The 14,743-nt window shown below is 39.0% G+C and overlaps 1 protein-coding gene and 1 long non-coding RNA gene across 2 annotated transcripts in view; one reads left to right on the top strand and one right to left on the bottom strand.

Moving 5' to 3' along the window:
* LOC144616677 (uncharacterized) overlaps positions 1 to 14,743 on the bottom strand; it is a 301,629-nt gene that overhangs the window by 236,806 nt on the left and 50,080 nt on the right. The gene's annotated exons all lie outside the window — the stretch shown is intronic.
* The window catches only part of LOC132669387 (T cell receptor alpha chain MC.7.G5-like), a 178,391-nt gene that overhangs the window by 25,966 nt on the left and 137,682 nt on the right, over positions 1 to 14,743 (top strand). The window lies entirely within an intron of this gene.

Raw genomic sequence — 14,743 nt, forward strand, 5'->3', positions numbered from 1 at the left:
ATTTCCAACTGAACAATCATAAAAGGTATAAATTTTAAAACTTGAGCAATGAACCTAAGCAGCACATAGAGAACTTTTTATACCTTACAAATATGTAAATTAAAAGACTGAACATAATGAGCTAAACATTCAACCAGAAAGTTTTAAAAGAGAGTAAGAGTAAACAAAAGTAGGAGGACAAAATTAGTCATAATCAGTGCTAAAATTAAGGTAATAAAGACAAAGAAACAAAGGAAAGAATCCATTTAAAATGGTTCTTTGGAGGGAGCCAAGATGGCGGAACAGCATGGAAGTTTTTTGTGTGTCTCGCGTCCAAGAAATACAGCCAGACCAACATTAAACAATCCTGCACACCTAGAAAACTGATCTGAGGATTAACACAACAATTTGCACAACCCGAACCACAGAATTCAGCAGGTACACAGTGTGGAGAGGTGAACTTGGGGAGCAAGAGGCCATGGTGGGCAGGGAGGTACTTTTGTGGGTGGAGAGAGGACGGAGACAGGGCAGGACGGGGCGGGGAGAACATGGGAAAAGCACCCCTCCCTCCCAAAAAGCAGCTGGAGAGAAAGTGGAAAACAGCTGCAGGGACTAAACTAAAAAGGGAGAAAGGAGAAAGAGAGGGTTTAAATTCCATTAAGACTGTAAACAAGGGGAGCACAAAGTCTGCAACTCTTCAGCTTGATACCTGGCAGTGCTCTGGTGGGAAGGGCGAATCCCCAGGAGCAGAGTGGGGTCTGGGAGGTTCTTGGGCCACACGGGGAAAAGCAGTTCCACTGCTGGAAGGACATTTGGTAGAAACTGTTGAAGCCACCTGGTCCCAGCAGACCCAGAGAACGGCCACATTCGCTGGTGCTGGAACAAGGTCGTTAAGGGTGAAGCCTGGTGCCAGATGTGTGTTGTGATTTTCCATAATCCCTGAAAAGCTGCTGCTACACTATCTCACGAACTTTTTCTGGGGTGGGATGACACCTGGCCACAGCCTCCAGGCATCAGCAGCAGCAGGGTCCAGCAAGCATTCCTGGGTGCAGCTGACATTCGGCCATTGCTCATTCGGCCACTGCTTGCAGAGGGACACAATAGGTCAAAGCCTCAGTTCCTTCAGAGGTAAAGGGCCGGAAAACACAGCTGCAACTGAGACAAAACTCAGGAGAGAGGTACTGCCTGGGGCTTGGTCACAGACAGTGAAAAAGCAGGGAGTGGACGAAAGCTGAAGACAGAGGACAGGTGCGTGATTGCTGATCGGGGAGAACAGAGTTCCAATACTAGAACTGGGTAGCTGGGTGACACCATTTTCACCACTCCCGCGCATGCGCATACGCACCTACGGGCGCCACAGCACTCCAACCCAGTAGGCTAGCAGTGTCATCTAGTGGAGAATGGAGCCATTACACTGATACCCACCCAACTGGGCCAACCTCGCTCTTCAAGAACACAAGTCTTACTGCCTGCTTAGTTTATGGACTATGAAGCGCTTCATAGTCTGACTTCTAGGGGAAAACAAAGTAATTTCAGTCCTATTTCAATCTGTTAGTAGGTCCATCATCAATTCAATTTTTTTTCTTTTTTTTTTCTCTTTTCCACTTTTTTCTTGAATATGGGAAGAGAAAAAATTCATTTTTTGTTCAATTTTTATTAAAAATACTTTAATTTTTTACTATATTTTTTACTTTTATGTAAGTTTTTTCAAATTCCATTTCACTAACATCATTTTATTTTAGTCTACATCAGTATATTCACTTTTTCAAATTTTCAAACGATTTCCTTTTTTTCTTTTTCTTTTTTCTTTTTCATTTCTTTTCTTTTTCTTGAATGCAGAAAGAGAAAACTTCATTTTTACTTTCAATTTCTGTTAAAAATATTTTTCTTTAATTTATTTGACTACATTTTTCACTTTTATGTAAACTTTTTCAAATTCTATTTTACTTCCATCATTTTATTTTAGTCTATGTCAGTGTATTCACTTTTTTCAAATTTTGAAACGATTTTCTTCTTTTTCTCTTTTTTCTTTTTTCTTTTCTTTTTCTTGAATACAGAAAGAGAAAAATTAATTTTTTATTTTTATTTAATATTACAAATATTTTTTTAATTTTTTCTACTATATTCTTTACTTGTGTGTAATTTTTTTCAAATTCTATTTTACTCCCATCATCTCATTTTAGCCTACTTCAGTGTATTCATTTTTTCATATTCTCAAACTATTTTCTTTTTTTTTCTTTCTACCTTTTTTTCTCTAATCTGTCAAACCACTTTCAACACCCAGACCAAAACACACCTAGTATCTAGCATCATTTATTCGATTTGTGTGTGTGTGTGTGTGTGTGTGTGTGTTTAATTTTTAAATTTTAATATTTTTTAATTTTAATGTTTTTAATTTTAATTTTTCTACCTCATTAATTCATTGTCTCCCTTCAAAATGACAAAACGAAGGAATTCACCCCAAAAAAAAGAACACAAAGAAAAGACAGCCAGGTATTTAACCAACACAGATCCTAATCCCTTTTTGCAGAGATAAAAGAAGTAAAAAATAGCCAGAATGAAATTAAAAATGCTATAACTGAACTGCAATCATGGATAGATGCAGCAGTGCAAGGATGGACAAGGTAGAACATAAAATCGGTGATATAGAGGACAAACTTATAGAGAATAATGAAGCAGAAAAAAAGAGGCAGATGAAGACAAAAGAGCACGATTTAAGAATTAGAGAAATCAGTGACTCATTAAAAAGGAACAACATCAGAATCATAGGGGTCCCAGAAGAGGAAGAGAGAGAAATAGCGGTAGAAGTCTTATGTGAGGAAATCATAGCAGAAAACTTTCCTAACCTGGGGAAAGACACAGACATAAAAATCCAGGAAGCACAGAGGACACCCATTAGACTGAACAAAAAGTGACCATCAACAAGGCATATCATAGTCAAATTCACAAAATACTCAGGTAAGGAGAGAATCATGAGAGCAACAAGGGAAAAAAAAGTCCTTAACCTACAAGGGAAGACAGATCAGGATTGCAGCAGACCTATCCACAGAAACTTGGCAGCCAGAAAGAGGTGGCAGGATATATATAATGTGCTGGATCAGAAAAATATGCAGCCAAGAATTCTTTATCCGGCAAAGCTGCCATTCAAAATAAAAACAGAGATAAAAAGTTTCCCAGACAAACAAAAATTAAAGGAGTTTGTGACCACTAAACCAGCCCTGCAAGAAATTTTGAGGGGGACTCTCTGAGGGGAAAAAAGATGAAAAAATAAATAAATAAATACCAAAAGCAACAAAGATTAGAAAGGACCAGAGAACACCACCAGAAACTCCAACTCTACAAGCAACATAATGGCAATGAATTTATATCTTTCAGTACTCACTCTAAAACTCAATGGACTCAATGCTCCAATCAAAAGACATAGGGTAACAGAATGGATAAGAAAACAAGATCCATCTATATGCTGTTTACAAGGGACCCACTTTAGACCTAAAGACACCTTCAGGCTGAAAATAAGGGGATGGAGAACCATCTATCATGCTAAGTATATAAATATCATGCCAAATATATGAATCAAATAATCACAAACATAAAGAAACTCATTGATAGTAATACCATAATAGTAGGAGTCTTCAACACCCCACTCACAGCAATGGACAGATCATCTAATCAAAAAATCAACAAGGAAACAATGGCTCTGAATGACACACTGGACCAGATGGACTTAACAGATATATTCAGAACATTTCATCCTGAAGCAGCAGAATATACATTCTTCTCCATGCACATGGAACGTTCTCCAGAATAGACCACATACTGGGACACAAATCAGCCCTCAACAAGTACAAAAAGGTTGAGATTATGCCATGCATATTTTCAGACCACAGTGCTATGAAACTTGAAATCAACCACAAGAAAAAATTTGGAAAGGTAACAAATACTTGGAGACTGAAGAACATCCTACTAAAGAATGAATGGGCTAACCAGAAGTTAAAGAGGAAATTAAAAAGTATATGGAATTCAACCCAAAACCTCTGGGACACAGCAAAGGCTGTCATAAAAGGAAAGTATATAGCAATCCAGGCCTTCCTAAAGAAGGAAGAAAGATCTCAGATACACAACCTAACCTTACCTTAAAGAGCTGGAAAAAGAACAGCAAGTGAAACCCCAAATCAGCAGAAGACAGGAAATAATAAAAATTAGAGTATAAATTAATGCTATCAAAACCAAAAAAAAAAAAAACAAAAAACAGTAGAACAGATCAATGAAACCAGAAGCTGGTTCTTTGAAAGAATTAATAAAATTGATAAACCACTAGCCAGTTGGATCAAAAAGGAAAAGGAAAGGACCCAAATAAATAAAATCAATAATGAAAGAGGAGAGATCACAACCAACACAACAGAAATAAAAACAATAATAAGAGAATATTATGAGCAATTATATGTCATAAAATGGTCAATCTGGAAGAAATGCACAAATTCCTAGAAACATATACACTATCAAAACTGAAACAGGAAGAAACAGAAAACTTGAACAGACCCATAACCAGTAAGGAAATCGAATTAGTAACCAAAATCTCCAAAAAAACAAGAGTCCAGGGCCAGATGGCTTTCCAGGGGAATTCTACCAAACATTTAAGGAAGAGTTAACACCTATTCTCTTGAAGCTGTTCCAAAAAATAGAAATGGAAGGAAAACTTCCAAACTCTTTCTATGAAGCCAGCATTACCTTGATTCCAAGACCAGACTGAGACCCCACTAAACAGGAGAACTATAGACCAATTTCCCTGAAGAACATGGATACAAAAATCCTCAACAAGATATTAGCTAACCAGTTCCAACAATACATTAAAAAAATTATTCACCATGACCAAGTGGGATATATACCTAGGATGCAGGGCTCGTTCAATATCCACAAAACAATCAATGTGATTCATCACATCAATAAAAGAAAGGACAAGAACCATATGATCCTCTGAATAGATGCAGAGAAAGCATTTGACAAAATACAGCTCCGTTTCTTGATAAAAACCCTCAAGAAAGTAGGGATAGAAGGAGCATACCTCGAGATCATAAAAGCCATATATGAACGACCCAATGCTAATATCATCCCCAATGGGGAAAAACTGAGAGCTTTCCCCCCAAGGTCAGGAACAAGACAGGGATGTCCACTTTCGCCACTGTGATTCAACATAATATTGGAAGACTTAGCCTCTGCAATCGGACAACACAAAGAAATAAAAGGCATCCAAATCAGCCAGGAGGAGGTCAAACTTTCACTCTTCACAGATGACATGATACTCTATATGGAAAACCTTAAAGATTCCACCAAAAAACTGCTAGAACTGATTCATGAATTCAGCAAAGTTGCAAGATATAAAATCAACGCACAGAAATCGGTTGCATTCCTATACACCAACAGTGAAGCTACAGAAAGAGAAATCAAGGAATCTATCCCATTTACCATTGCACCAAAACCCATAAAATACCTAGGAATAAATCTAACCAAAGAGGTGAAAAATATATACACTGAAAACGATAGAAAGCTTATGAAAGAAATTGAAGAAGACACCAAAAAATGGAAAAAGATTCCATGCTCCTGGATAGGAAGAACAAATATTGTTAAAATGTCAATACTACCCGAAGCAATCTACATATTCAATGCAATCCCTATCAAAAGAACACCAGCATTCCTCATAGAGCTACAACAAATAATCCTAAAATGTATATGGATCCAGAAAAGACCCCAAATAGCCAAAGCAATCTTGAAAAAGAAAACCAAAGCAGGAGGCATCACAATCCCGGACTTCAAGCTATACTACAAAGCTGTCATCATCATGACAGTATGGTACTGGCACAAGAACACTCAGATCAGTGGAACAGAATAGAGAACCCAGAAATGGACCCACAAACATATGGCCAACTAATCTTTGACAAAGTAGGAAAGAATATTCAGTGGAATACATACAGTCTCTTCAGCAAGTGGTGCTGGGGAAACTGGACACCAACATGCAAAAAAATGAACCTGGACCACTTTCTTACACCAGACACAAAAATAAACTCAAAATGGATGAAAGGCCTCAATGTAAGACAGGAAGCCATCAAAATCCTTGAGGAGAAAGCAGGCAAAAACCTCTTGGATCTTGGCTGCGGCAACTTCTTATTCAACACGTCTCTGGACGCAACGGAAACAAAAGCAAAAATGAACCACTGGGACCTCATCAAAATAAAAATCTTATGCACAGCAAATGAAACAATCAGCAAAACTAAAAGGAAACTGACAGAATGGGAGAAGATATTTGCAAATGACATATGTGGTAAAGGGTTAGTATCCAAAATCTATAAAGAACTGATCAAACTCAACACCCAAAAAACAAAGAATCCAGTGAAGAAATGGGCAAAAGACATGAATAGACACTTCTCCAAAGAAGACATCCAGATGGCCAACCGACACATGAAAAAATGCTCAACATCACTCATTATAAAGAAACACAACTCAAAACCACAATGAGATACCACCTCACACCTGTCAGAATGGCTAACATTAACAACTCAGACAACAACAGATGTTGGTGAGGATGTGGAGAAAGAGGATCTCTTTTGCATTGCTGGTGGGAATGCAAGCTAGTGCAGCCACTCTGGAAAACACTATGGAGGCTCCTCGAAAAACTAAAAATAGAACTACCCTATGACCCAGCAATTGCACTACTAGGCATTTAGCCACGGGATACAGGTGTGCTGTTTTGAAGGGACACATGCACCCCAATGTTTATAGCAGCACTATCAACAATAGCCAAAGTATGGAAAGAGCCCAAATGTCCATCAATGAAGGAATGGTTACAGAAGATGTGGCATATAAATATATAATGGAGTATTACTCAGCAATCAAAAAGAATGAAATCTTGCCATTTGCAACTACATGGATGGAACTGGAGGGTATTATGCTAAGTGAAATTAGTCAGTCAGAGAAAGACAAACAACCTATGACTTCACTCATATGAGGACTTTAAGAGACAAAACAGATGAACACAAGGGAAGGGAAACAAAAATGAAATATAGAAACAGAGAGGAGGACAAAACAGAAGAGACTCATAAATATGAAGAACAAACTGAGGGTTACTGGAGGGGTTCTGGGAGGGAGGGATGGGCTAAATGGGTAAGGGACACAAAGAAATCTACTCCTGAAATCATTGTTGCACTATATGCTAACTAATTTGGATGTAAGTTTTTTAAAAAATTTAAAAATAAAATTAAATAAATAAATAAATAAATAAATAAATAATATGGTTCTTTGGAAAGAATTAGAAAATGGACAATTCTCTGATAGGAAATCTCAAGGAAATTAAGAAGATAGAAAAATACGATGTAAAGGAAGACACAGACACAGCAAAAATTTAAATAATTATAAGAACATGCAAGGAATAAATGCATACAAATTAATCAGAAAACTTGAACAAAATGTAAAACTGTCTAAAAATTATCAGCCAGCAAAACTGAAAAGAAAAGTTGAAAACTGGAATTAAATGTACCGGAATTTAAACTGAAATTTAAATCTTTATACATACATATGGTTTCACAAGCAAGTTACATCAAACCCAAGACCAATAATTTCCATACCTGTGCTAAGAAAAATTAAAACAGCAAGGCTACTACTCAACACATTTTATGAGACCAAGAGAACCACAATTACAAAAATAAACAAAGAGATGACAAATAACAATTATAGACCAATATTACTTATGAAAAGCAATGACTGCACATAAAATATTATCAAACCAGCATTGGATTTTAAAAAGTAATACTAATACACCATGATCATTTAGGATTCATCTCAGGAGTATGAGGAAGATTAAATATTAGTGCATGCAACATACCACACATAAAAATAGTAAGTATAAAATTATCTCACTAAATGCAGAAAAGTGAGCTGGGTCAAGTTTAACATGTATTTCTAATTAAAGTCTCTTCACAAACTAGGAAGAAAAGGAACTTTCTTAACCTGAACAAGGGAATCTTTGAATTTGTTTTCAAAGGGAGATGTTAAAAGCATTCCCTTAAAAATTTGAAAAAGAGAAAGATTTCCAATGTTATTCTTTCTATTCTATATTTCAATCAATGTCCTAACGACTACAGTAAAATAATAAAAACATTAGAACTGGAAGGAGAAAACATCTATCATTAATCGTAGTTACCTGATTCCATATCTGGGGGAGAAAGTGTACAAATGAGCCTAGAATGTCTTCTCCTCCCAGAAAACTAGGAAGCTATCACAGATTACAGAGGCCATGTCACAAAGGCTCAGGAGCCAGCCTGAAAAGATTTGTTCTAAGATGGGACATTTCCCACATCAATAAGACCATGAATCCAATCAACTGAAACACATCAAATATGTTTAAATCCATGAGTTCATAAAACAATCCTCCTTAATTACTTTTGGGGTTTATCCTGGTTGCCAGAGATTTGCTTGGGACTATTTTGGTGTTTGTCCTGAGAAACGCCTCCATGTCAGGCAAGCAGGGATGGTATAGTCACCATAGAGGGGAATCAGCTCATTATCGTACAAACTGATAAATGAAAGGAAAGTATCTTACACTTAACCTTAAAGTTAATCAATTATTTGACAAGGAAAATCATCTTAATAGAAATGCTTCAGTTAAAAAATGAAGTAGAAATGATATAATTAGAATATCATCAATTTGCAAACCAACTCCTAATCAAAAAACAGATCTAATCATTGTTTATCAACAGTCACTAACACACACACACCTGAAAAGACAATCTGACCTTACTTGTCTCCTGAGTAAAGTACACAACCCCATGATGTCTGGGATTTGCTTTAATCTAATCAGAACTCAAAGAGGTATAGATGTGTAGGGTGATGCAGGTGCAGACAAACTAGACTGGCTAAGACTTGATAATTGTGCAGCCTACACAATGAGTACAAGCTCTTTCATTGCACTATTCTCTCTTTGGTAGATGTTTAAGTTTTCCATAATTAAAAACTTTGAAATAACATAGTTAACATACAAATAAATTTCCAGAAATGCAAAGACTTATATTTACAATGTCCATTGATTTTTATTTAAAACAATCTAAAGAGGAAACAAAACAATTTCAAACAAGGATGTTTAAACAAATTAAGTTACACTTACACAGAAGAGTATGGAGCTATAAAAATCACATTTTCACATGCAGTTGAATGACATGATGGCATATTCATACACATTATGTTCAACACAAAAAAGTTTTTTAATTTGATCCCAATTCCATTAGAGGATGCATATTTGCAATAAAAACTACTGAAAGAAATGCAACGAGATGTTAACAGCATTTACCTCTGGGTAATGAGATTGTGGTTGGATTTTATTGTCTACTTCTCCCTTTTGGTTATGTCCACACTGGACAAGTTTTCTTTCATGATAAACCATACACAACATGTTCTCCATCAATCAGACAACAGGGGCCTGGAGAAAGAGAAGCCGGAGGCAGACACAGACAGCAGGAAGTATGACTAAGCTGACGTATGCAGAAGGCCCACTGCCAGCTCTATAGAAGCAAGGCCACGGAGCCACCTAGTTCCAGTGACACTGCAAAGGGCCTGCAGGTGGCAGACAGAACAAGAGCCATTTCACTAGCTGGAAGGTCCCAGGATGCAGTCCGGATTGAGTGCTTTCTGGTGCACAGTGGTGGCCTTCATCCACTTTGGTAAGGAGCCCACCACCCCTGCAGCCCGGGACTGAGGGAGGGGTTTGAGAAAGATGTTGGAAAAGAACTTGACTGTGCCTTTTTCACTTTGTTTTCTGGGTGAAAAGTGGCTATTTGTGACAACTTTCTTGGGAGGAATGTCAACAGCTAAGCTACTTTTTTCTTCTTCTCTACAGGTTCCAGCAATACACAGAGTATCACTCAAACTCCAGGTCCAGTGAATAAACAAGAGGGAGAATCTGTGAGCTTGCACTGTAGTTTCACACTCAGCCATACTCACTATGTGATGAGCTGGTTTCAACAGCTGCCCAATGGAAAGATGACTGAAATCATTAATCTTTATTCTGGTAACAGGAACACTAGGAAAGGACGATATTCTGTGTCACATCAGAAAGGAAACAAAGCACTAAGTCTCACCATCACAGGCTTGATGCCTACAGACTCAGGTGTCTATTTCTGTGCTGTTGGAGAAACTGCACGGTGAGAGGAGTGACAGGGAGAGTCTTACAAAAACCCCCTGGGCTGAGCATGAAACAGCCACCTGCTCCAGAAGCTTAGGAGAAAACAACCCACAGAACAGGAAAAGGTAAACAGAAGGTAGGGTGGGTGGCACTGGTGGGTGTAGAGAGGAAGCTGATGAATGTTCTAGCAATAATCTTCCCACATCTGGTATCCAATGAAGAGTTGTGGTTACAAGATCCCAGCCTCAAGAGCATTTTCACCTCAGAACCACATCGCCAATCAGGATATGCGTCCATCTTTTCTGCTGCCCAACATCCATCCCTCCTTGTCTGGTGACCACACCTGGATTTTCCCTGGATAAACAAGCCATGCCTCCTCCTACCCCATGTTTGGGTTTAGATGAGACTGAGCCCAGCCTTGGACACCCTGGCTAATTAACATAATTCATCTCTGACCACAATGATTGTTTCACGGATGGGTACCTGCCCCAAGTCTACATCCCAAAACTTAATATGAAACTCTTAGGAATATGGCTGGGGATGTAGGAAGCTAGGATATACCCCTACAGTTGCCAGCACCCCTCTTCCCACCAAAAAGGAAGAGCATGATCCTGAAAAGAGAATGAAACTGAGATCCCTTAACCTTGTTTGAGGTACAGACTCTGCAATGATTAGAGATCTACTTGGGATTTTTCAGTTGTGCACCCCAGCTGTCTTTGCTTGTGTTCCCCCAGAAGAAGACAAGGATTCTAGTGCAAGTGCTTTAGTTGGGAGGTGATCCCAGGATGCCTGGCAGGGGCAGTGGGAACAGTGACAGGAAGGGAATTCAGCCAGTGAAGGGCATGTGTGTTAATGCAATCCCTATCACAATACCACCAGAATTTTTCATAGAGCTAGAACAAACAATCCTAAAATTTATGTTGTTCACAAAAGACCCCAAATAGCCATGCAATCCTGAAAATAATAAAGCAATGTAGAGGCATCGCTATTCTGGACTTCAAGGTATATTACAAAGCTATAGTCAGTCAGTACAGTATGGTACTAGCATAAAACACAAATCAATGGAACAGAATAAAGAATCTAGAAAAGAACCCACAACTATATGGTCAACCCCTTTGACAAAGCAGGAAAGAATATTCAATGAAAATCTTCAGCAAATGGTGTTGGGAAAACTGGACACAACATGCAGAAGAATGAAATTGGACCACTTTCTGGACCATACACAAAATAAATTCAAAATGGATGAAAGACCTGAACATGAGATAGGATACCATCAAATCCAACAGGAGAACACAGGCAGAAACCTCTGTGACATCGGCTGTGGCAACTTCTTACTGGACACATTGCCAGACCGAGGGCAACAAAACCAAACATGAACCTTTGAGATTTCATCAAGATAAAAAAGCTTCTGCACAGTACAGGAAACAATCAGCAAAATCTATGAAATGGAAGAAGATATTTGCAAATGACACATCTGGTAAAGGGTTAGTGTCCAAAATCTATAAAGAATTTAATCGGGGCGCCTGAGTGGCTCAGTCTGTTAAGCATCCAACTTTGCCTCAGGTCATGATATCGTGGTTTGTGAGTTTGAGCCCCGCATCAGGCTCTGTGCTGACAGCTGGGAACCTGGAGCCTGCTTCGGATTCTGTGTCTCCTTCTCTCTCTGCCCCTCCCCCACTTGTGCTCTGTCTCTATCAATAATAAATAAATGTAAAAAAAACAAAAAAAAAAAAACAAAAAAAAAAACAAAAGAACTTAATCAACTCAACACCCAAAAAACAAATAATCTAGTTAAGAAATGAGCAGAAGACATGAATAGGCACTTTTCCAATGAGGATATCCAGATGGCTAACAGACACATGAAAATATGCTCAACATCACTCATCATCAGGGAAATACAAATCAAACCACAATGAGATACCACTTCACACCTGTCTGAATGGCTAAAATTAATAACACAAGAAACAACAGGTGTTGGCAAGGATGTGAGGGAAGGGGAGCCCTCTTGCACTTTTGGTGGAGATGCAAACTGGTGCAGCCACGCTGGAGAACAATATGGAGGTTCCCCAAAAGTTAAAAATAGAACTACCCTATGATCCAGCAATTGCATTACTAGGTATTTACCCAAAGGATACAAAAATACAGGTTTGAAGAGATAACTGGACCCCGATGTTTATAGCAGCATTATCACAATAGTCAATCTATGGAAAGAGCCTGATGGAGAGAGGTGGATGGGTGTGGGCTAGAAGTGTGATGGGCATTAATGAGAGCACTCATTTGGATGAGCACTGGGTGTTTCATGGAATTGATGAATCATTGAATTCTACGCTAGAAACCAATATTGCACTGTAATTCACTAAATACAATTGAAATTTTAAAAAATGAGAAAAATCAATCCATCGATCCGGACCTGTGTATTCTCCTGCCAACTGCCACTATGAGCAGCAAGACTTTCATCATACCAGGGAATTTCTGACAACCCATGGGAGACACTTGCTTCAACTTGTCCCATTTGAGGGCCAGAGGGGCTAAGGTATTGATATCCCAAATCCTGTGTGTCACTCATAGAGGACAGCGAAAGGAATATGAGTGATGATTCCCCAGCAATTATGTCTGCCAAGCAGGCTGTGCAGTAAGAGAAAGCCCTTAGGCAAAGAAACCCAAGTTCTGGCAAGAGGAAGGGGACAGTGTGTACTGAAGTCATAAGCACAAAACGATACAGGGAAGACACCAAAAACGCAACACAATTAATTTCTTTCTTATCGATAAATTATTTTGAGATGGGTTTTCTCTCACTGCAATCAAAAGAGACCTAACTAGAAACACTAATATAGACAACATTGGGTGAAACAAATTAACCAAACAAAATAGTTCAATACTACTTTTTAAAACTCCTGGCTTGCTGTAGGGGAGACAGGCTACAACTCCTTAGACTGTTCAGATTAGATCAGTTGTTCAGCCCTTTCCTCCCACATCATCCAGGGTGATAAGGGGGAGGGACAAATTTAACACTGTACCTGTTATTACACTGAACATTTAACTGTTCTCTCCCCTTTCAGACTCTCCCTGCTCAGGGTCACCCTGCTTAGTGCTGCCAGATTAACCTCTCTACTGTGTCCCTCCAAAGAATTTTGTTTGCTTAAGACTTCTGGATTCCTTGTGAGACTGTCCTTTTCCCAAATCTCAATTCCTGCTCCTGCTCCTGCCAGCTGCTTCTCCAGAAACAGTTTCCTCCCCATCTCTACCTTTTGAACTCACTGTCTCTCAAAATCTAGGTCACGCTTTGATGTTTCTGAGAATAGCTCGGAAGCAATGAGCATACCTAGATCTCGTATCTTGGTTTCTAATACAATTTTTCAGTACAAGGAACCAGGGCTCCTTGGAGAAATGGCTGATTCTAGGGCTGGCACAGGGAATATTCCAGATAAATCTGCAGTATCTTAAAATGTTAAAAAAAAAAAAAAGAACCACCACCACCTATGATGGGGCTATGTTAAGGAGACATCAGAGTCAACTAAAAAAGCTCCCTGTGGCTGAAACTAGAACAATTTAAGCAATAAAATAAAGTATAAAATAAATATCCATGAATCACTGATATAAATAAATCATTGAATAAGTGTGAGGCAGAACAAACTTCCCATGCTTTAGAACTCTAAATAATTTATTTCGATACTCCACATTTCTGACTCCTCAAATGTGTGCTGCTCATAGTGACTTCCTTCCAAAAGGGACAGTGTGGTAAGTGTGACAAAAGAGCAACAGTGGATTGGGGCACCTGGGTCACTCAATCCATTAAGCCTCTGACTCTTGATTTTGGCTCAGGTCATAATCTCACAGCTTGTGAGACCGAGCTCTGGACTGTCTGCTTGGGATTCTCTCTCTCCCTACCTCTCTGCACCTCCCCTGCTCACTATCCCTCTCTCTCTCTAAAAATGAATGAATAGATTATTTTTAAAAAAATAAAAAAGGGCAACAGTGGAGAAACCTGCCAAGCACCAGTTTAGCTCGCTGATCATGGTCAAAATCACCAGGGATGTTGATAGCGTGTCCCCTTGATATGATGTGAAGAGAAATGGCACGTTACCTCTGTGATCTTCCTCCTCAAAACCCATAACCTCAGTCTAATCATGAGGAAATCATCAGAAAAATCCCAATTTAGGGACATTCTGCGAAGCATCTAACTAATACTCCTAAAAATTGTCAAGGTCATCAAAAATAAGAAAAATCTGAGGAGCGCCTGGGTGGCTCTGTCAGTTGAGCATCCAACTCTTGATTTTGTCTCTGGTTATGATCCCAGACTTGTGGGAAGGAGACTGCATTGGGCTCAACACAGAGCATGGAGCCTGCTGGGATTTTCTCTCTCTCTTTCTCTCTCTCTATCTCTCAGCCTCCCTCCCCTGCTTATGCTCTTTTTCTCTCTAAAATAAAATAAACTTGGGGCGCCTGGGTGGCGCAGTCGGTTAAGCGTCCGACTTCAGCCAGGTCACGATCTTGCGGTCCGTGAGTTCGAGCCCCGCGTCAGGCTCTGGGCTGATGGCTCGGAGCCTGGAGCCTGTTTCCGATTCTGTGTCTCCCTCTCTCTCTGCCCCTCCCCCATTC

This window comes from Panthera onca, chromosome B3 (assembly GCF_046562875.1).
Source record: "Panthera onca isolate mPanOnc1 chromosome B3, mPanOnc1 haplotype 2, whole genome shotgun sequence".
In the NCBI taxonomy this organism is placed as follows: domain Eukaryota; kingdom Metazoa; phylum Chordata; class Mammalia; order Carnivora; family Felidae; genus Panthera; species Panthera onca.